The sequence below is a fragment of the Lactuca serriola genome, chromosome 1 (genome assembly GCF_051521515.1).
Source record: "Lactuca serriola cultivar US96UC23 chromosome 1, Lser_US96UC23_V15, whole genome shotgun sequence".
Classification (NCBI taxonomy): domain Eukaryota; kingdom Viridiplantae; phylum Streptophyta; class Magnoliopsida; order Asterales; family Asteraceae; genus Lactuca; species Lactuca serriola.
Genome location: NC_136408.1, coordinates 202,546,039 through 202,563,230, shown reverse-complemented (window position 1 = coordinate 202,563,230; position 17,192 = coordinate 202,546,039). Strand labels below are relative to the sequence as shown.

The window sequence follows — 17,192 nt, the reverse complement described above, 5'->3', positions numbered from 1 at the left end:
AACATGGATAGTATTTCGGGTGCGATCATACCAGCACTAATGCACCGGATCCCATCAGAACTCCGCAGTTAAGCGTGCTTGGGCGAGAGTAGTATTAGGATGGGTGACCCCCTGGGAAGTCCTGCGTTTTTTTAGATTTTACGTGCGGTTTTTTTGCTTTTTTTCCTTTCTTTCTTGCTATTTCTATGCTCGGGTGCCCTCCGGTTCATGGTTGATGCTTTTCGTATTTTTGGAACGGAGCCGATCGGTCACGTGGGTCCCACGCCCCGCGTACCAAAACAAAGGAGGTTCTGCGTCTTGTAACACATAAAAACAATAAACATGGATAGTATTTCGGGTGCGATCATACCAGCACTAATGCACCGGATTCCATCAGAACTCCGCAGTTAAGCGTGCTTGGGCGAGAGTAGTACTAGGATGGGTGACCCCTTGGGAAGTCCTCGTGTTGCACCCCCCTTTTTCGTTGTCCGTTTGCGTTTTTTTAGATTTTACGTGCGGTTTTTTTGCTTTTTTTCCTTTCTTTCTTGCTATTTCTATGCTCGGGTGCCCTCCGGTTCATGGTTGATGCTTTTCGTATTTTTGGAACGGAGCCGATCGGTCACGTGGGTCCCATGCCCCACGTACCAAAACAAAGGAGGTTCTGCGTCTTGTAACACATAAAAACAATAAACATGGATAGTATTTCGGGTGCGATCATACCAGCACTAATGCACCGGATCCCATCAGAACTCCGCAGTTAAGCGTGCTTGGGCGAGAGTAGTACTAGGATGGGTGACCCCTTGGGAAGTCCTCGTGTTGCACCCCCCTTTTTCGTTGTCCGTTTGCGTTTTTTTAGATTTTACGTGCGGTTTTTTTGCTTTTTTTCCTTTCTTTCTTGCTATTTCTATGCTCGGGTGCCCTCCGGTTCATGGTTGATGCTTTTCGTATTTTTGGAACGAAGCCGATCGGTCACGTGGGTCCCACGCCCCGCGTACCAAAACAAAGGAGGTTCTGCGTCTTGTAACACATAAAAACAATAAACATGGATAGTATTTCGGGTGCGATCATACCAGCACTAATGCACCGGATCCCATCAGAACTCCGCAGTTAAGCGTGCTTGGGCGAGAGTAGTATTAGGATGGGTGACCCCCTGGGAAGTCCTGCGTTTTTTTAGATTTTACGTGCGGTTTTTTTGTTTTTTTTCCTTTCTTTCTTGCTATTTCTATGCTCGGGTGCCCTCCGGTTCATGGTTGATGCTTTTCGTATTTTTGGAACGGAGCCGATCGGTCACGTGGGTCCCACGCCCCGCGTACCAAAACAAAGGAGGTTTTGCGTCTTGTAACACATAAAAACAATAAACATGGATAGTATTTCGGGTGCGATCATACCAGCACTAATGCACCGGATCCCATCAGAACTCCGCAGTTAAGCGTGCTTGGGCGAGAGTAGTACTAGGATGGGTGACCCCCTGGGAAGTCCTCGTGTTGCACCCCCCTTTTTCGTTGTCCGTTTGCGTTTTTTTAGATTTTACGTGCGGTTTTTTTGCTTTTTTTCCTTTCTTTCTTGCTATTTCTATGCTCGGGTGCCCTCCGGTTCATGGTTGATGCTTTTCGTATTTTTGGAACGGAGCCGATCGGTCACGTGGGTCCCACGCCCCGCGTACCAAAACAAAGGAGGTTCTGCGTCTTGTAACACAAAAAAACAATAAACATGGATAGTATTTCGGGTGCGATCATACCAGCACTAATGCACCGGATCCCATCAGAACTCCGCAGTTAAGCGTGCTTGGGCGAGAGTAGTACTAGGATGGGTGACCCCTTGGGAAGTCCTCGTGTTGCACCCCCCTTTTTCGTTGTCCGTTTGCGTTTTTTTAGATTTTACGTGCGGTTTTTTTGCTTTTTTTCCTTTCTTTCTTGCTATTTCTATGCTCGGGTGCCCTCCGGTTCATGGTTGATGCTTTTCGTATTTTTGGAACGGAGCCGATCGGTCACGTGGGTCCCACGCCCCGCGTACCAAAACAAAGGAGGTTCTGCGTCTTGTAACACATAAAAACAATAAACATGGATAGTATTTCGGGTGCGATCATACCAGCACTAATGCACCGGATTCCATCAGAACTCCGCAGTTAAGCGTGCTTGGGCGAGAGTAGTACTAGGATGGGTGACCCCCTGGGAAGTCCTCGTGTTGCACCCCCCTTTTTCGTTGTCCGTTTGCGTTTTTTTAGATTTTACGTGCGGTTTTTTTGCTTTTTTTCCTTTCTTTCTTGCTATTTCTATGCTCGGGTGCCCTCCGGTTCATGGTTGATGCTTTTCGTATTTTTGGAACGGAGCCGATCGGTCACGTGGGTCCCACGCCCCACGTACCAAAACAAAGGAGGTTCTGCGTCTTGTAACACATAAAAACAATAAACATGGATAGTATTTCGGGTGCGATCATACCAGCACTAATGCACCGGATCCCATCAGAACTCCGCAGTTAAGCGTGCTTGGGCGAGAGTAGTACTAGGATGGGTGACCCCTTGGGAAGTCCTCGTGTTGCACCCCCCTTTTTCGTTGTCCGTTTGCGTTTTTTTAGATTTTACGTGCGGTTTTTTTGCTTTTTTTCCTTTCTTTCTTGCTATTTCTATGCTCGGGTGCCCTCCGGTTCATGGTTGATGCTTTTCGTATTTTTGGAACGGAGCCGATCGGTCACGTGGGTCCCACGCCCCGCGTACCAAAACAAAGGAGGTTCTGCGTCTTGTAACACATAAAAACAATAAACATGGATAGTATTTCGGGTGCGATCATACCAGCACTAATGCACCGGATCCCATCAGAACTCCGCAGTTAAGCGTGCTTGGGCGAGAGTAGTATTAGGATGGGTGACCCCCTGGGAAGTCCTGCGTTTTTTTAGATTTTACGTGCGGTTTTTTTGTTTTTTTTCCTTTCTTTCTTGCTATTTCTATGCTCGGGTGCCCTCCGGTTCATGGTTGATGCTTTTCGTATTTTTGGAACGGAGCCGATCGGTCACGTGGGTCCCACGCCCCGCGTACCAAAACAAAGGAGGTTTTGCGTCTTGTAACACATAAAAACAATAAACATGGATAGTATTTCGGGTGCGATCATACCAGCACTAATGCACCGGATCCCATCAGAACTCCGCAGTTAAGCGTGCTTGGGCGAGAGTAGTACTAGGATGGGTGACCCCCTGGGAAGTCCTCGTGTTGCACCCCCCTTTTTCGTTGTCCGTTTGCGTTTTTTTAGATTTTACGTGCGGTTTTTTTGCTTTTTTTCCTTTCTTTCTTGCTATTTCTATGCTCGGGTGCCCTCCGGTTCATGGTTGATGCTTTTCGTATTTTTGGAACGGAGCCGATCGGTCACGTGGGTCCCACGCCCCGCGTACCAAAACAAAGGAGGTTCTGCGTCTTGTAACACAAAAAAACAATAAACATGGATAGTATTTCGGGTGCGATCATACCAGCACTAATGCACCGGATCCCATCAGAACTCCGCAGTTAAGCGTGCTTGGGCGAGAGTAGTACTAGGATGGGTGACCCCTTGGGAAGTCCTCGTGTTGCACCCCCCTTTTTCGTTGTCCGTTTGCGTTTTTTTAGATTTTACGTGCGGTTTTTTTGCTTTTTTTCCTTTCTTTCTTGCTATTTCTATGCTCGGGTGCCCTCCGGTTCATGGTTGATGCTTTTCGTATTTTTGGAACGGAGCCGATCGGTCACGTGGGTCCCACGCCCCGCGTACCAAAACAAAGGAGGTTCTGCGTCTTGTAACACATAAAAACAATAAACATGGATAGTATTTCGGGTGCGATCATACCAGCACTAATGCACCGGATCCCATCAGAACTCCGCAGTTAAGCGTGCTTGGGCGAGAGTAGTATTAGGATGGGTGACCCCCTGGGAAGTCTTGCGTTTTTTTAGATTTTACGTGCGGTTTTTTTGCTTTTTTTCCTTTCTTTCTTGCTATTTCTATGCTCGGGTGCCCTCCGGTTCATGGTTGATGCTTTTCGTATTTTTGGAACGGAGCCGATCGGTCACGTGGGTCCCACGCCCCGCGTACCAAAACAAAGGAGGTTCTGCGTCTTGTAAAACATAAAAACAATAAACATGGATAGTATTTCGGGTGCGATCATACCAGCACTAATGCACCGGATCCCATCAGAACTCCGCAGTTAAGCGTGCTTGGGCGAGAGTAGTATTAGGATGGGTGACCCCCTGGGAAGTCCTGCGTTTTTTTAGATTTTACGTGCGGTTTTTTTGCTTTTTTTCCTTTCTTTCTTGCTATTTCTATGCTCGGGTGCCCTCCGGTTCATGGTTGATGCTTTTCGTATTTTTGGAACGGAGCCGATCGGTCACGTGGGTCCCACGCCCCGCGTACCAAAACAAAGGAGGTTCTGCGTCTTGTAACACATAAAAACAATAAACATGGATAGTATTTCGGGTGCGATCATACTAGCACTAATGCACCGGATCCCATCAGAACTCCGCAGTTAAGCGTGCTTGGGCGAGAGTAGTACTAGGATGGGTGACCCCCTGGGAAGTCCTCGTGTTGCACCCCCCTTTTTCGTTGTCCGTTTGCGTTTTTTTTAGATTTTACGTGCGGTTTTTTTGCTTTTTTTCCTTTCTTTCTTGCTATTTCTATGCTCGGGTGCCCTCCGGTTCATGGTTGATGCTTTTCGTATTTTTGGAACGGAGCCGATCGGTCACGTGGGTCCCACGCCCCGCGTACCAAAACAAAGGAGGTTCTGCGTCTTGTAACACATAAAAACAATAAACATGGATAGTATTTCGGGTGCGATCATACCAGCACTAATGCACCGGATCCCATCAGAACTCCGCAGTTAAGCGTGCTTGGGCGAGAGTAGTACTAGGATGGGTGACCCCTTGGGAAGTCCTCGTGTTGCACCCCCCTTTTTCGTTGTCCGTTTGCGTTTTTTTAGATTTTACGTGCGGTTTTTTTGCTTTTTTTCCTTTCTTTCTTGCTATTTCTATGCTCGGGTGCCCTCCGGTTCATGGTTGATGCTTTTCGTATTTTTGGAACGGAGCCGATCGGTCACGTGGGTCCCACGCCCCGCGTACCAAAACAAAGGAGGTTCTGCGTCTTGTAACACATAAAAGCAATAAACATGGATAGTATTTCGGGTGCGATCATACCAGCACTAATGCACCGGATCCCATCAGAACTCCGCAGTTAAGCGTGCTTGGGCGAGAGTAGTATTAGGATGGGTGACCCCCTGGGAAGTCCTACGTTTTTTTAGATTTTACGTGCGGTTTTTTTTGCTTTTTTTCCTTTCTTTCTTGCTATTTCTATGCTCGGGTGCCCTCCGGTTCATGGTTGATGCTTTTCGTATTTTTGGAACGGAGCCGATCGGTCACGTGGGTCCCACGCCCCGCGTACCAAAACAAAGGAGGTTCTGCGTCTTGTAACACATAAAAACAATAAACATGGATAGTATTTCGGGTGCGATCATACCAGTACTAATGCACCGGATCCCATCAGAACTCCGCAGTTAAGCGTGCTTGGGCGAGAGTAGTACTAGGATGGGTGACCCCCTGGGAAGTCCTCGTGTTGCACCCCCCTTTTTCGTTGTCCGTTTGCGTTTTTTTAGATTTTACGTGCGGTTTTTTTGCTTTTTTTCCTTTCTTTCTTGCTATTTCTATGCTCGGGTGCCCTCCGGTTCATGGTTGATGCTTTTCGTATTTTTGGAACGGAGCCGATCGGTCACGTGGGTCCCACGCCCCGCGTACCAAAACAAAGGAGGTTCTGCGTCTTGTAACACATAAAAACAATAAACATGGATAGTATTTCGGGTGCGATCATACCAGCAGTAATGCACCGGATCCCATCAGAACTCCGCAGTTAAGCGTGCTTGGGCGAGAGTAGTACTAGGATGGGTGACCCCTTGGGAAGTCCTCGTGTTGCACCCCCCTTTTTCGTTGTCCGTTTGCGTTTTTTTAGATTTTACGTGCGGTTTTTTTGCTTTTTTTCCTTTCTTTCTTGCTATTTCTATGCTCGGGTGCCCTCCGGTTCATGGTTGATGCTTTTCGTATTTTTGGAACGGAGCCGATCGGTCACGTGGGTCCCACGCCCCGCGTACCAAAACAAAGGAGGTTCTGCGTCTTGTAACACAAAAAAACAATAAACATGGATAGTATTTCGGGTGCGATCATACCAGCACTAATGCACCGGATCCCATCAGAACTCCGCAGTTAAGCGTGCTTGGGCGAGAGTAGTACTAGGATGGGTGACCCCTTGGGAAGTCCTCGTGTTGCACCCCCCTTTTTCGTTGTCCGTTTGCGTTTTTTTAGATTTTACGTGCGGTTTTTTTGCTTTTTTTCCTTTCTTTCTTGCTATTTCTATGCTCGGGTGCCCTCCGGTTCATGGTTGATGCTTTTCGTATTTTTGGAACGGAGCCGATCGGTCACGTGGGTCCCACGCCCCGCGTACCAAAACAAAGGAGGTTCTGCGTCTTGTAACACATAAAAACAATAAACATGGATAGTATTTCGGGTGCGATCATACCAGCACTAATGCACCGGATCCCATCAGAACTCCGCAGTTAAGCGTGCTTGGGCGAGAGTAGTACTAGGATGGGTGACCCCCTGGGAAGTCCTCGTGTTGCACCCCCCTTTTTCGTTGTCCGTTTGCGTTTTTTTTAGATTTTACGTGCGGTTTTTTTGCTTTTTTTCCTTTCTTTCTTGCTATTTCTATGCTCGGGTGCCCTCCGGTTCATGGTTGATGCTTTTCGTATTTTTGGAACGGAGCCGATCGGTCACGTGGGTCCCACGCCCCGCGTACCAAAACAAAGGAGGTTCTGCGTCTTGTAACACATAAAAACAATAAACATGGATAGTATTTCGGGTGCGATCATACCAGCACTAATGCACCGGATCCCATCAGAACTCCGCAGTTAAGCGTGCTTGGGCGAGAGTAGTACTAGGATGGGTGACCCCTTGGGAAGTCCTCGTGTTGCACCCCCCTTTTTCGTTGTCCGTTTGCGTTTTTTTAGATTTTACGTGCGGTTTTTTTGCTTTTTTTCCTTTCTTTCTTGCTATTTCTATGCTCGGGTGCCCTCCGGTTCATGGTTGATGCTTTTCGTATTTTTGGAACGGAGCCGATCGGTCACGTGGGTCCCACGCCCCGCGTACCAAAACAAAGGAGGTTCTGCGTCTTGTAACACATAAAAACAATAAACATGGATAGTATTTCGGGTGCAATCATACCAGCACTAATGCACCGGATCCCATCAGAACTCCGCAGTTAAGCGTGCTTGGGCGAGAGTAGTATTAGGATGGGTGACCCCCTGGGAAGTCCTGCGTTTTTTTAGATTTTACGTGCGGTTTTTTTTGCTTTTTTTCCTTTCTTTCTTGCTATTTCTATGCTCGGGTGCCCTCCGGTTCATGGTTGATGCTTTTCGTATTTTTGGAACGGAGCCGATCGGTCACGTGGGTCCCACGCCCCGCGTACCAAAACAAAGGAGGTTCTGCGTCTTGTAACACATAAAAACAATAAACATGGATAGTATTTCGGGTGCGATCATACCAGCACTAATGCACCGGATTCCATCAGAACTCCGCAGTTAAGCGTGCTTGGGCGAGAGTAGTACTAGGATGGGTGACCCCCTGGGAAGTCCTCGTGTTGCACCCCCCTTTTTCGTTGTCCGTTTGCGTTTTTTTAGATTTTACGTGCGGTTTTTTTGCTTTTTTTCCTTTCTTTCTTGCTATTTCTATGCTCGGGTGCCCTCCGGTTCATGGTTGATGCTTTTCGTATTTTTGGAACGGAGCCGATCGGTCACGTGGGTCCCACGCCCCGCGTACCAAAACAAAGGAGGTTCTGCGTCTTGTAACACATAAAAACAATAAACATGGATAGTATTTCGGGTGCGATCATACCAGCACTAATGCACCGGATCCCATCAGAACTCCGCAGTTAAGCGTGCTTGGGCGAGAGTAGTACTAGGATGGGTGACCCCTTGGGAAGTCCTCGTGTTGCACCCACCTTTTTCCGGTTTTTTTTGCTTTTTTTCCTTTCTTTCTTGCTATTTCTATGCTCGGGTGCCCTCCGGTTCATGGTTGATGCTTTTCGTATTTTTGGAACGGAGCCGATCGGTCACGTGGGTCCCACGCCCCGCGTACCAAAACAAAGGAGGTTCTGCGTCTTGTAACACATAAAAACAATAAACATGGATAGTATTTCGGGTGCGATCATACCAGCACTAATGCACCGGATCCCATCAGAACTCCGCAGTTAAGCGTGCTTGGGCGAGAGTAGTATTAGGATGGGTGACCCCCTGGGAAGTCCTGCGTTTTTTTAGATTTTACGTGCGGTTTTTTTGCTTTTTTTCCTTTCTTTCTTGCTATTTCTATGCTCGGGTGCCCTCCGGTTCATGGTTGATGCTTTTCGTATTTTTGGAACGGAGCCGATCGGTCACGTGGGTCCCACGCCCCGCGTAACAAAACAAAGGAGGTTCTGCGTCTTGTAACACATAAAAACAATAAACATGGATAGTATTTCGGGTGCGATCATACTAGCACTAATGCACCGGATCCCATCAGAACTCCGCAGTTAAGCGTGCTTGGGCGAGAGTAGTACTAGGATGGGTGACCCCCTGGGAAGTCCTCGTGTTGCACCCCCCTTTTTCGTTGTCCGTTTGCGTTTTTTTTAGATTTTACGTGCGGTTTTTTTGCTTTTTTTCCTTTCTTTCTTGCTATTTCTATGCTCGGGTGCCCTCCGGTTCATGGTTGATGCTTTTCGTATTTTTGGAACGGAGCCGATCGGTCACGTGGGTCCCACGCCCCGCGTACCAAAACAAAGGAGGTTCTGCGTCTTGTAACACATAAAAACAATAAACATGGATAGTATTTCGGGTGCGATCATACCAGCACTAATGCACCGGATCCCATCAGAACTCCGTAGTCAAGCGTGCTTGGGCGAGAGTAGTATTAGGATGGGTGACCCCCTGGGAAGTCCTGCGTTTTTTTAGATTTTACGTGCGGTTTTTTTGCTTTTTTTCCTTTCTTTCTTGCTATTTCTATGCTCGGGTGCCCTCCGGTTCATGGTTGATGCTTTTCGTATTTTTGGAACGGAGCCGATCGGTCACGTGGGTCCCACGCCCCGCGTACCAAAACAAAGGAGGTTCTGCGTCTTGTAACACATAAAAACAATAAACATGGATAGTATTTCGGGTGCGATCATACCAGCACTAATGCACCGGATCCCATCAGAACTCCGCAGTTAAGCGTGCTTGGGCGAGAGTAGTACTAGGATGGGTGACCCCCTGGGAAGTCGTCGTGTTGCACCCCCCTTTTTCGTTGTCCGTTTGCGTTTTTTTAGATTTTACGTGCGGTTTTTTTGCTTTTTTTCCTTTCTTTCTTGCTATTTCTATGCTCGGGTGCCCTCCGGTTCATGGTTGATGCTTTTCGTATTTTTGGAACGGAGCCGATCGGTCACGTGGGTCCCACGCCCCGCGTACCAAAACAAAGGAGGTTCTGCGTCTTGTAACACATAAAAACAATAAACATGGATAGTATTTCGGGTGCGATCATACCAGCACTAATGCACCGGATCCCATCAGAACTCCGCAGTTAAGCGTGCTTGGGCGAGAGTAGTATTAGGATGGGTGACCCCCTGGGAAGTCCTGCGTTTTTTTAGATTTTACGTGCGGTTTTTTTTGCTTTTTTTCCTTTCTTTCTTGCTATTTCTATGCTCGGGTGCCCTCCGGTTCATGGTTGATGCTTTTCGTATTTTTGGAACGGAGCCGATCGGTCACGTGGGTCCCACGCCCCGCGTACCAAAACAAAGGAGGTTCTGCGTCTTGTAACACATAAAAACAATAAACATGGATAGTATTTCGGGTGCGATCATACCAGCACTAATGCACCGGATCCCATCAGAACTCCGCAGTTAAGCGTGCTTGGGCGAGAGTAGTATTAGGATGGGTGACCCCCTGGGAAGTCCTGCGTTTTTTTAGATTTTACGTGCGGTTTTTTTGCTTTTTTTCCTTTCTTTCTTGCTATTTCTATGCTCGGGTGCCCTCCGGTTCATGGTTGATGCTTTTCGTATTTTTGGAACGGAGCCGATCGGTCACGTGGGTCCCACGCCCCGCGTAACAAAACAAAGGAGGTTCTGCGTCTTGTAACACATAAAAACAATAAACATGGATAGTATTTCGGGTGCGATCATACTAGCACTAATGCACCGGATCCCATCAGAACTCCGCAGTTAAGCGTGCTTGGGCGAGAGTAGTACTAGGATGGGTGACCCCCTGGGAAGTCCTCGTGTTGCACCCCCCTTTTTCGTTGTCCGTTTGCGTTTTTTTTAGATTTTACGTGCGGTTTTTTTGCTTTTTTTCCTTTCTTTCTTGCTATTTCTATGCTCGGGTGCCCTCCGGTTCATGGTTGATGCTTTTCGTATTTTTGGAACGGAGCCGATCGGTCACGTGGGTCCCACGCCCCGCGTACCAAAACAAAGGAGGTTCTGCGTCTTGTAACACATAAAAACAATAAACATGGATAGTATTTCGGGTGCGATCATACCAGCACTAATGCACCGGATCCCATCAGAACTCCGTAGTTAAGCGTGCTTGGGCGAGAGTAGTATTAGGATGGGTGACCCCCTGGGAAGTCCTGCGTTTTTTTAGATTTTACGTGCGGTTTTTTTGCTTTTTTTCCTTTCTTTCTTGCTATTTCTATGCTCGGGTGCCCTCCGGTTCATGGTTGATGCTTTTCGTATTTTTGGAACGGAGCCGATCGGTCACGTGGGTCCCACGCCCCGCGTACCAAAACAAAGGAGGTTCTGCGTCTTGTAACACATAAAAACAATAAACATGGATAGTATTTCGGGTGCGATCATACCAGCACTAATGCACCGGATCCCATCAGAACTCCGCAGTTAAGCGTGCTTGGGCGAGAGTAGTACTAGGATGGGTGACCCCCTGGGAAGTCCTCGTGTTGCACCCCCCTTTTTCGTTGTCCGTTTGCGTTTTTTTAGATTTTACGTGCGGTTTTTTTGCTTTTTTTCCTTTCTTTCTTGCTATTTCTATGCTCGGGTGCCCTCCGGTTCATGGTTGATGCTTTTCGTATTTTTGGAACGGAGCCGATCGGTCACGTGGGTCCCACGCCCCGCGTACCAAAACAAAGGAGGTTCTGCGTCTTGTAACACATAAAAACAATAAACATGGATAGTATTTCGGGTGCGATCATACCAGCACTAATGCACCGGATCCCATCAGAACTCCGCAGTTAAGCGTGCTTGGGCGAGAGTAGTACTAGGATGGGTGACCCCTTGGGAAGTCCTCGTGTTGCACCCCCCTTTTTCGTTGTCCGTTTGCGTTTTTTTAGATTTTACGTGCGGTTTTTTTGCTTTTTTTCCTTTCTTTCTTGCTATTTCTATGCTCGGGTGCCCTCCGGTTCATGGTTGATGCTTTTCGTATTTTTGGAACGGAGCCGATCGGTCACGTGGGTCCCACGCCCCGCGTACCAAAACAAAGGAGGTTCTGCGTCTTGTAACACATAAAAACAATAAACATGGATAGTATTTCGGGTGCGATCATACCAGCACTAATGCACCGGATCCCATCAGAACTCCGCAGTTAAACGTGCTTGGGCGAGAGTAGTATTAGGATGGGTGACCCCCTGGGAAGTCCTGCGTTTTTTTAGATTTTACGTGCGGTTTTTTTGCTTTTTTTCCTTTCTTTCTTGCTATTTCTATGCTCGGGTGCCCTCCGGTTCATGGTTGATGCTTTTCGTATTTTTGGAACGGAGCCGATCGGTCACGTGGGTCCCACGCCCCGCGTACCAAAACAAAGGAGGTTCTGCGTCTTGTAACACATAAAAACAATAAACATGGATAGTATTTCGGGTGCGATCATACCAGCACTAATGCACCGGATCCCATCAGAACTCCGCAGTTAAGCGTGCTTGGGCGAGAGTAGTACTAGGATGGGTGACCCCCTGGGAAGTCCTCGTGTTGCACCCCCATTTTTCGTTGTCCGTTTGCGTTTTTTTAGATTTTACGTGCGGTTTTTTTGCTTTTTTTCCTTTCTTTCTTGCTATTTCTATGCTCGGGTGCCCTCCGGTTCATGGTTGATGCTTTTCGTATTTTTGGAACGGAGCCGATCGGTCACGTGGGTCCCACGCCCCGCGTACCAAAACAAAGGAGGTTCTGCGTCTTGTAACACATAAAAACAATAAACATGGATAGTATTTCGGGTGCGATCATACCAGCACTAATGCACCGGATCCCATCAGAACTCCGCAGTTAAGCGTGCTTGGGCGAGAGTAGTACTAGGATGGGTGACCTCTTGGGAAGTCCTCGTGTTGCACCCCCCTTTTTCGTTGTCCGTTTGCGTTTTTTTAGATTTTACGTACGGTCTTTTTGCTTTTTTTCCTTTCTTTCTTGCTATTTCTATGCTCGGGTGCCCTCCGGTTCATGGTTGATGCTTTTCGTATTTTTGGAACGGAACCGATCGGTCACGTGGGTCCCACGCCCCGCGTACCAAAACAAAGGAGGTTCTGCGTCTTGTAACACATAAAAACAATAAACATGGATAGTATTTCGGGTGCGATCATACCAGCACTAATGCACCGGATCCCATCAGAACTCCGTAGTTAAGCGTGCTTGGGCGAGAGTAGTATTAGGATGGGTGACCCCCTGGGAAGTCCTGCGTTTTTTTAGATTTTACGTGCGGTTTTTTTGCTTTTTTTCCTTTCTTTCTTGCTATTTCTATGCTCGGGTGCCCTCCGGTTCATGGTTGATGCTTTTCGTATTTTTGGAACGGAGCCGATCGGTCACGTGGGTCCCACGCCCCGCGTACCAAAACAAAGGAGGTTCTGCGTCTTGTAACACATAAAAACAATAAACATGGATAGTATTTCGGGTGCGATCATACCAGCACTAATGCACCGGATCCCATCAGAACTCCGCAGTTAAGCGTGCTTGGGCGAGAGTAGTACTAGAATGGGTGACCCCCTGGGAAGTCCTCGTGTTGCACCCCCCTTTTTCGTTGTCCGTTTGCGTTTTTTTAGATTTTACGTGCGGTTTTTTTGCTTTTTTTCCTTTCTTTCTTGCTATTTCTATGCTCGGGTGCCCTCCGGTTCATGGTTGATGCTTTTCGTATTTTTGGAACGGAGCCGATCGGTCACGTGGGTCCCACGCCCCGCGTACCAAAACAAAGGAGGTTCTGCGTCTTGTAACACATAAAAACAATAAACATGGATAGTATTTCGGGTGCGATCATACCAGCACTAATGCACCGGAGCCCATCAGAACTCCGCAGTTAAGCGTGCTTGGGCGAGAGTAGTATTAGGATGGGTGACCCCCTGGGAAGTCCTGCGTTTTTTTAGATTTTACGTGCGGTTTTTTTGCTTTTTTTCCTTTCTTTCTTGCTATTTCTATGCTCGGGTGCCCTCCGGTTCATGGTTGATGCTTTTCGTATTTTTGGAACGGAGCCGATCGGTCACGTGGGTCCCACGCCCCGCGTACCAAAACAAAGGAGGTTCTGCGTCTTGTAACACATAAAAACAATAAACATGGATAGTATTTCGGGTGCGATCATACCAGCACTAATGCACCGGATCCCATCAGAACTCCGCAGTTAAGCGTGCTTGGGCGAGAGTAGTACTAGGATGGGTGACCCCCTGGGAAGTCCTCGTGTTGCACCCCCCTTTTTCGTTGTCCGTTTGCGTTTTTTTAGATTTTACGTGCGGTTTTTTTGCTTTTTTTCCTTTCTTTCTTGCTATTTCTATGCTCGGGTGCCCTCCGGTTCATGGTTGATGCTTTTCGTATTTTTGGAACGGAGCCGATCGGTCACGTGGGTCCCACGCCCCGCGTACCAAAACAAAGGAGGTTCTGCGTCTTGTAACACATAAAAACAATAAACATGGATAGTATTTCGGGTGCGATCATACCAGCACTAATGCACCGGATCCCATCAGAACTCCGCAGTTAAGCGTGCTTGGGCGAGAGTAGTACTAGGATGGGTGACCCCTTGGGAAGTCCTCGTGTTGCACCCCCCTTTTTCGTTGTCCGTTTGCGTTTTTTTAGATTTTACGTGCGGTTTTTTTGCTTTTTTTCCTTTCTTTCTTGCTATTTCTATGCTCGGGTGCCCTCCGGTTCATGGTTGATGCTTTTCGTATTTTTGGAACGGAGCCGATCGGTCACGTGGGTCCCACGCCCCGCGTACCAAAACAAAGGAGGTTCTGCGTCTTGTAACACATAAAAACAATAAACATGGATAGTATTTCGGGTGCGATCATACCAGCACTAATGCACCGGATCCCATCAGAACTCCGCAGTTAAGCGTGCTTGGGCGAGAGTAGTATTAGGATGGGTGACCCCCTGGGAAGTCCTGCGTTTTTTTAGATTTTACGTGCGGTTTTTTTGCTTTTTTTCCTTTCTTTCTTGCTATTTCTATGCTCGGGTGCCCTCCGGTTCATGGTTGATGCTTTTCGTATTTTTGGAACGGAGCCGATCGGTCACGTGGGTCCCACGCCCCGCGTACCAAAACAAAGGAGGTTCTGCGTCTTGTAACACATAAAAACAATAAACATGGATAGTATTTCGGGTGCGATCATACCAGCACTAATGCACCGGATCCCATCAGAACTCCGCAGTTAAGCGTGCTTGGGCGAGAGTAGTACTAGGATGGGTGACCCCCTGGGAAGTCCTCGTGTTGCACCCCCCTTTTTCGTTGTCTGTTTGCGTTTTTTTAGATTTTACGTGCGGTTTTTTTGCTTTTTTTCCTTTCTTTCTTGCTATTTCTATGCTCGGGTGCCCTCCGGTTCATGGTTGATGCTTTTCGTATTTTTGGAACGGAGCCGATCGGTCACGTGGGTCCCACGCCCCGCGTACCAAAACAAAGGAGGTTCTGCGTCTTGTAACACATAAAAACAATAAACATGGATAGTATTTCGGGTGCGATCATACCAGCACTAATGCACCGGATCCCATCAGAACTCCGCAGTTAAGCGTGCTTGGGCGAGAGTAGTATTAGGATGGGTGACCCCCTGGGAAGTCCTGCGTTTTTTTAGATTTTACGTGCGGTTTTTTTGCTTTTTTTCCTTTCTTTCTTGCTATTTCTATGCTCGGGTGCCCTCCGGTTCATGGTTGATGCTTTTCGTATTTTTGGAACGGAGCCGATCGGTCACGTGGGTCCCACGCCCCGCGTACCAAAACAAAGGAGGTTCTGCGTCTTGTAACACATAAAAACAATAAACATGGATAGTATTTCGGGTGCGATCATACCAGCACTAATGCACCGGATCCCATCAGAACTCCGCAGTTAAGCGTGCTTGGGCGAGAGTAGTACTAGGATGGGTGACCCCCTGGGAAGTCCTCGTGTTGCACCCCCATTTTTCGTTGTCCGTTTGCGTTTTTTTAGATTTTACGTGCGGTTTTTTTGCTTTTTTTCCTTTCTTTCTTGCTATTTCTATGCTCGGGTGCCCTCCGGTTCATGGTTGATGCTTTTCGTATTTTTGGAACGGAGCCGATCGGTCACGTGGGTCCCACGCCCCGCGTACCAAAACAAAGGAGGTTCTGCGTCTTGTAACACATAAAAACAATAAACATGGATAGTATTTCGGGTGCGATCATACCAGCACTAATGCACCGGATCCCATCAGAACTTCGCAGTTAAGCGTGCTTGGGCGAGAGTAGTACTAGGATGGGTGACCTCTTGGGAAGTCCTCGTGTTGCACCCCCCTTTTTCGTTGTCCGTTTGCGTTTTTTTAGATTTTACGTGCGGTCTTTTTGCTTTTTTTCCTTTCTTTCTTGCTATTTCTATGCTCGGGTGCCCTCCGGTTCATGGTTGATGCTTTTCGTATTTTTGGAACGGAGCCGATCGGTCACGTGGGTCCCACGCCCCGCGTACCAAAACAAAGGAGGTTCTGCGTCTTGTAACACATAAAAACAATAAACATGGATAGTATTTCGGGTGCGATCATACTAGCACTAATGCACCGGATCCCATCAGAACTCCGTAGTTAAGCGTGCTTGGGCGAGAGTAGTATTAGGATGGGTGACCCCCTGGGAAGTCCTGCGTTTTTTTAGATTTTACGTGCGGTTTTTTTGCTTTTTTTCCTTTCTTTCTTGCTATTTCTATGCTCGGGTGCCCTCCGGTTCATGGTTGATGCTTTTCGTATTTTTGGAACGGAGCCGATCGGTCACGTGGGTCCCACGCCCCGCGTACCAAAACAAAGGAGGTTCTGCGTCTTGTAACACATAAAAACAATAAACATGGATAGTATTTCGGGTGCGATCATACCAGCACTAATGCACCGGATCCCATCAGAACTCCGCAGTTAAGCGTGCTTGGGCGAGAGTAGTACTAGGATGGGTGACCCCTTGGGAAGTCCTCGTGTTGCACCCCCCTTTTTCGTTGTCCGTTTGCGTTTTTTTAGATTTTACGTGCGGTTTTTTTGCTTTTTTTCCTTTCTTTCTTGCTATTTCTATGCTCGGGTGCCCTCCGGTTCATGGTTGATGCTTTTCGTATTTTTGGAACGGAGCCGATCGGTCACGTGGGTCCCACGCCCCGCGTACCAAAACAAAGGAGGTTCTGCGTCTTGTAACACATAAAAACAATAAACATGGATAGTATTTCGGGTGCGATCATACCAGCACTAATGCACCGGATCCCATCAGAACTCCGCAGTTAAGCGTGCTTGGGCGAGAGTAGCATTAGGATGGGTGACCCCCTGGGAAGTCCTGCGTTTTTTTAGATTTTACGTGCGGTTTTTTTGCTTTTTTTCCTTTCTTTCTTGCTATTTCTATGCTCGGGTGCCCTCCGGTTCATGGTTGATGCTTTTCGTATTTTTGGAACGGAGCCGATCGGTCACGTGGGTCCCACGCCCCGCGTACCAAAACAAAGGAGGTTCTGCGTCTTGTAACACATAAAAACAATAAACATGGATAGTATTTCGGGTGCGATCATACCAGCACTAATGCACCGGATCCCATCAGAACTCCGCAGATAAGCGTGCTTGGGCGAGAGTAGTACTAGGATGGGTGACCCCCTGGGAAGTCCTCGTGTTGCACCCCCATTTTTCGTTGTCCGTTTGCGTTTTTTTAGATTTTACGTGCGGTTTTTTTGCTTTTTTTCCTTTCTTTCTTGCTATTTCTATGCTCGGGTGCCCTCCGGTTCATGGTTGATGCTTTTCGTATTTTTGTAACGGAGCCGATCGGTCACGTGGGTCCCACGCCCCGCGTACCAAAACAAAGGAGGTTCTG

The 17,192-nt window shown here is 47.8% G+C and overlaps 32 non-coding genes and 19 pseudogenes across 32 annotated transcripts; all 51 read left to right on the top strand.

Moving 5' to 3' along the window:
• Positions 1-17: 17 nt before the first annotated feature.
• LOC145079666 (5S ribosomal RNA) lies at positions 18-135 on the top strand (annotated as a pseudogene).
• A 200-nt stretch (positions 136-335) lies between these two features.
• On the top strand, positions 336-454 carry LOC145083979 (5S ribosomal RNA). Its single transcript, XR_013698438.1, has one exon. It is a non-coding gene; the product is annotated as a 5S ribosomal RNA (ribosomal RNA).
• Positions 455-685: 231 nt separating this feature from the next.
• Positions 686-804, top strand: LOC145083053 (5S ribosomal RNA). The gene has a single exon (XR_013697544.1). It is a non-coding gene; the product is annotated as a 5S ribosomal RNA (ribosomal RNA).
• A 231-nt stretch (positions 805-1,035) lies between these two features.
• Positions 1,036-1,153, top strand: LOC145079665 (5S ribosomal RNA; annotated as a pseudogene).
• Positions 1,154-1,353: 200 nt separating this feature from the next.
• On the top strand, positions 1,354-1,472 carry LOC145075493 (5S ribosomal RNA). Its single transcript, XR_013692444.1, has one exon. It is a non-coding gene; the product is annotated as a 5S ribosomal RNA (ribosomal RNA).
• Positions 1,473-1,703: 231 nt separating this feature from the next.
• Positions 1,704-1,822, top strand: LOC145083051 (5S ribosomal RNA). The gene has a single exon (XR_013697542.1). It is a non-coding gene; the product is annotated as a 5S ribosomal RNA (ribosomal RNA).
• Positions 1,823-2,053: 231 nt separating this feature from the next.
• On the top strand, positions 2,054-2,172 carry LOC145083663 (5S ribosomal RNA). Its single transcript, XR_013698130.1, has one exon. It is a non-coding gene; the product is annotated as a 5S ribosomal RNA (ribosomal RNA).
• A 231-nt stretch (positions 2,173-2,403) lies between these two features.
• LOC145083050 (5S ribosomal RNA) lies at positions 2,404-2,522 on the top strand. The gene has a single exon (XR_013697541.1). It is a non-coding gene; the product is annotated as a 5S ribosomal RNA (ribosomal RNA).
• A 231-nt stretch (positions 2,523-2,753) lies between these two features.
• LOC145079664 (5S ribosomal RNA) lies at positions 2,754-2,871 on the top strand (annotated as a pseudogene).
• Positions 2,872-3,071: 200 nt separating this feature from the next.
• Positions 3,072-3,190, top strand: LOC145074835 (5S ribosomal RNA). The gene has a single exon (XR_013692135.1). It is a non-coding gene; the product is annotated as a 5S ribosomal RNA (ribosomal RNA).
• Positions 3,191-3,421: 231 nt separating this feature from the next.
• LOC145083049 (5S ribosomal RNA) lies at positions 3,422-3,540 on the top strand. The gene has a single exon (XR_013697540.1). It is a non-coding gene; the product is annotated as a 5S ribosomal RNA (ribosomal RNA).
• Positions 3,541-3,771: 231 nt separating this feature from the next.
• Positions 3,772-3,889, top strand: LOC145079584 (5S ribosomal RNA; annotated as a pseudogene).
• Positions 3,890-4,089: 200 nt separating this feature from the next.
• Positions 4,090-4,207, top strand: LOC145079663 (5S ribosomal RNA; annotated as a pseudogene).
• A 200-nt stretch (positions 4,208-4,407) lies between these two features.
• LOC145083439 (5S ribosomal RNA) lies at positions 4,408-4,526 on the top strand. The gene has a single exon (XR_013697915.1). It is a non-coding gene; the product is annotated as a 5S ribosomal RNA (ribosomal RNA).
• A 232-nt stretch (positions 4,527-4,758) lies between these two features.
• On the top strand, positions 4,759-4,877 carry LOC145083048 (5S ribosomal RNA). Its single transcript, XR_013697539.1, has one exon. It is a non-coding gene; the product is annotated as a 5S ribosomal RNA (ribosomal RNA).
• Positions 4,878-5,108: 231 nt separating this feature from the next.
• On the top strand, positions 5,109-5,229 carry LOC145079904 (5S ribosomal RNA; annotated as a pseudogene).
• A 198-nt stretch (positions 5,230-5,427) lies between these two features.
• LOC145083284 (5S ribosomal RNA) lies at positions 5,428-5,546 on the top strand. Its single transcript, XR_013697761.1, has one exon. It is a non-coding gene; the product is annotated as a 5S ribosomal RNA (ribosomal RNA).
• A 231-nt stretch (positions 5,547-5,777) lies between these two features.
• On the top strand, positions 5,778-5,896 carry LOC145084710 (5S ribosomal RNA). The gene has a single exon (XR_013699142.1). It is a non-coding gene; the product is annotated as a 5S ribosomal RNA (ribosomal RNA).
• Positions 5,897-6,127: 231 nt separating this feature from the next.
• LOC145083047 (5S ribosomal RNA) lies at positions 6,128-6,246 on the top strand. The gene has a single exon (XR_013697538.1). It is a non-coding gene; the product is annotated as a 5S ribosomal RNA (ribosomal RNA).
• A 231-nt stretch (positions 6,247-6,477) lies between these two features.
• LOC145074118 (5S ribosomal RNA) lies at positions 6,478-6,596 on the top strand. The gene has a single exon (XR_013691711.1). It is a non-coding gene; the product is annotated as a 5S ribosomal RNA (ribosomal RNA).
• A 232-nt stretch (positions 6,597-6,828) lies between these two features.
• LOC145083045 (5S ribosomal RNA) lies at positions 6,829-6,947 on the top strand. Its single transcript, XR_013697536.1, has one exon. It is a non-coding gene; the product is annotated as a 5S ribosomal RNA (ribosomal RNA).
• Positions 6,948-7,178: 231 nt separating this feature from the next.
• On the top strand, positions 7,179-7,296 carry LOC145079940 (5S ribosomal RNA; annotated as a pseudogene).
• Positions 7,297-7,497: 201 nt separating this feature from the next.
• Positions 7,498-7,616, top strand: LOC145083661 (5S ribosomal RNA). Its single transcript, XR_013698128.1, has one exon. It is a non-coding gene; the product is annotated as a 5S ribosomal RNA (ribosomal RNA).
• Positions 7,617-7,847: 231 nt separating this feature from the next.
• Positions 7,848-7,966, top strand: LOC145083301 (5S ribosomal RNA). The gene has a single exon (XR_013697777.1). It is a non-coding gene; the product is annotated as a 5S ribosomal RNA (ribosomal RNA).
• Positions 7,967-8,165: 199 nt separating this feature from the next.
• On the top strand, positions 8,166-8,283 carry LOC145079661 (5S ribosomal RNA; annotated as a pseudogene).
• Positions 8,284-8,483: 200 nt separating this feature from the next.
• Positions 8,484-8,602, top strand: LOC145083438 (5S ribosomal RNA). Its single transcript, XR_013697914.1, has one exon. It is a non-coding gene; the product is annotated as a 5S ribosomal RNA (ribosomal RNA).
• Positions 8,603-8,834: 232 nt separating this feature from the next.
• On the top strand, positions 8,835-8,952 carry LOC145080130 (5S ribosomal RNA; annotated as a pseudogene).
• A 200-nt stretch (positions 8,953-9,152) lies between these two features.
• LOC145084616 (5S ribosomal RNA) lies at positions 9,153-9,271 on the top strand. The gene has a single exon (XR_013699055.1). It is a non-coding gene; the product is annotated as a 5S ribosomal RNA (ribosomal RNA).
• Positions 9,272-9,502: 231 nt separating this feature from the next.
• LOC145079660 (5S ribosomal RNA) lies at positions 9,503-9,620 on the top strand (annotated as a pseudogene).
• Positions 9,621-9,821: 201 nt separating this feature from the next.
• Positions 9,822-9,939, top strand: LOC145079659 (5S ribosomal RNA; annotated as a pseudogene).
• Positions 9,940-10,139: 200 nt separating this feature from the next.
• Positions 10,140-10,258, top strand: LOC145083437 (5S ribosomal RNA). Its single transcript, XR_013697913.1, has one exon. It is a non-coding gene; the product is annotated as a 5S ribosomal RNA (ribosomal RNA).
• Positions 10,259-10,490: 232 nt separating this feature from the next.
• LOC145079924 (5S ribosomal RNA) lies at positions 10,491-10,608 on the top strand (annotated as a pseudogene).
• Positions 10,609-10,808: 200 nt separating this feature from the next.
• On the top strand, positions 10,809-10,927 carry LOC145073371 (5S ribosomal RNA). Its single transcript, XR_013691333.1, has one exon. It is a non-coding gene; the product is annotated as a 5S ribosomal RNA (ribosomal RNA).
• A 231-nt stretch (positions 10,928-11,158) lies between these two features.
• Positions 11,159-11,277, top strand: LOC145083042 (5S ribosomal RNA). Its single transcript, XR_013697535.1, has one exon. It is a non-coding gene; the product is annotated as a 5S ribosomal RNA (ribosomal RNA).
• A 231-nt stretch (positions 11,278-11,508) lies between these two features.
• Positions 11,509-11,626, top strand: LOC145080048 (5S ribosomal RNA; annotated as a pseudogene).
• A 200-nt stretch (positions 11,627-11,826) lies between these two features.
• On the top strand, positions 11,827-11,945 carry LOC145085743 (5S ribosomal RNA). The gene has a single exon (XR_013700133.1). It is a non-coding gene; the product is annotated as a 5S ribosomal RNA (ribosomal RNA).
• Positions 11,946-12,176: 231 nt separating this feature from the next.
• LOC145082759 (5S ribosomal RNA) lies at positions 12,177-12,295 on the top strand. Its single transcript, XR_013697260.1, has one exon. It is a non-coding gene; the product is annotated as a 5S ribosomal RNA (ribosomal RNA).
• Positions 12,296-12,526: 231 nt separating this feature from the next.
• LOC145079923 (5S ribosomal RNA) lies at positions 12,527-12,644 on the top strand (annotated as a pseudogene).
• A 200-nt stretch (positions 12,645-12,844) lies between these two features.
• LOC145083269 (5S ribosomal RNA) lies at positions 12,845-12,963 on the top strand. Its single transcript, XR_013697747.1, has one exon. It is a non-coding gene; the product is annotated as a 5S ribosomal RNA (ribosomal RNA).
• Positions 12,964-13,194: 231 nt separating this feature from the next.
• LOC145080276 (5S ribosomal RNA) lies at positions 13,195-13,312 on the top strand (annotated as a pseudogene).
• Positions 13,313-13,512: 200 nt separating this feature from the next.
• On the top strand, positions 13,513-13,631 carry LOC145085626 (5S ribosomal RNA). The gene has a single exon (XR_013700019.1). It is a non-coding gene; the product is annotated as a 5S ribosomal RNA (ribosomal RNA).
• A 231-nt stretch (positions 13,632-13,862) lies between these two features.
• On the top strand, positions 13,863-13,981 carry LOC145083041 (5S ribosomal RNA). Its single transcript, XR_013697534.1, has one exon. It is a non-coding gene; the product is annotated as a 5S ribosomal RNA (ribosomal RNA).
• Positions 13,982-14,212: 231 nt separating this feature from the next.
• Positions 14,213-14,330, top strand: LOC145079658 (5S ribosomal RNA; annotated as a pseudogene).
• A 200-nt stretch (positions 14,331-14,530) lies between these two features.
• Positions 14,531-14,649, top strand: LOC145085510 (5S ribosomal RNA). The gene has a single exon (XR_013699908.1). It is a non-coding gene; the product is annotated as a 5S ribosomal RNA (ribosomal RNA).
• A 231-nt stretch (positions 14,650-14,880) lies between these two features.
• On the top strand, positions 14,881-14,998 carry LOC145079657 (5S ribosomal RNA; annotated as a pseudogene).
• A 200-nt stretch (positions 14,999-15,198) lies between these two features.
• Positions 15,199-15,317, top strand: LOC145085398 (5S ribosomal RNA). The gene has a single exon (XR_013699797.1). It is a non-coding gene; the product is annotated as a 5S ribosomal RNA (ribosomal RNA).
• A 231-nt stretch (positions 15,318-15,548) lies between these two features.
• Positions 15,549-15,667, top strand: LOC145083927 (5S ribosomal RNA). The gene has a single exon (XR_013698389.1). It is a non-coding gene; the product is annotated as a 5S ribosomal RNA (ribosomal RNA).
• Positions 15,668-15,898: 231 nt separating this feature from the next.
• LOC145080143 (5S ribosomal RNA) lies at positions 15,899-16,016 on the top strand (annotated as a pseudogene).
• Positions 16,017-16,216: 200 nt separating this feature from the next.
• On the top strand, positions 16,217-16,335 carry LOC145083040 (5S ribosomal RNA). Its single transcript, XR_013697533.1, has one exon. It is a non-coding gene; the product is annotated as a 5S ribosomal RNA (ribosomal RNA).
• Positions 16,336-16,566: 231 nt separating this feature from the next.
• Positions 16,567-16,687, top strand: LOC145080310 (5S ribosomal RNA; annotated as a pseudogene).
• A 197-nt stretch (positions 16,688-16,884) lies between these two features.
• LOC145083781 (5S ribosomal RNA) lies at positions 16,885-17,003 on the top strand. The gene has a single exon (XR_013698242.1). It is a non-coding gene; the product is annotated as a 5S ribosomal RNA (ribosomal RNA).
• Positions 17,004-17,192: the final 189 nt, after the last annotated feature.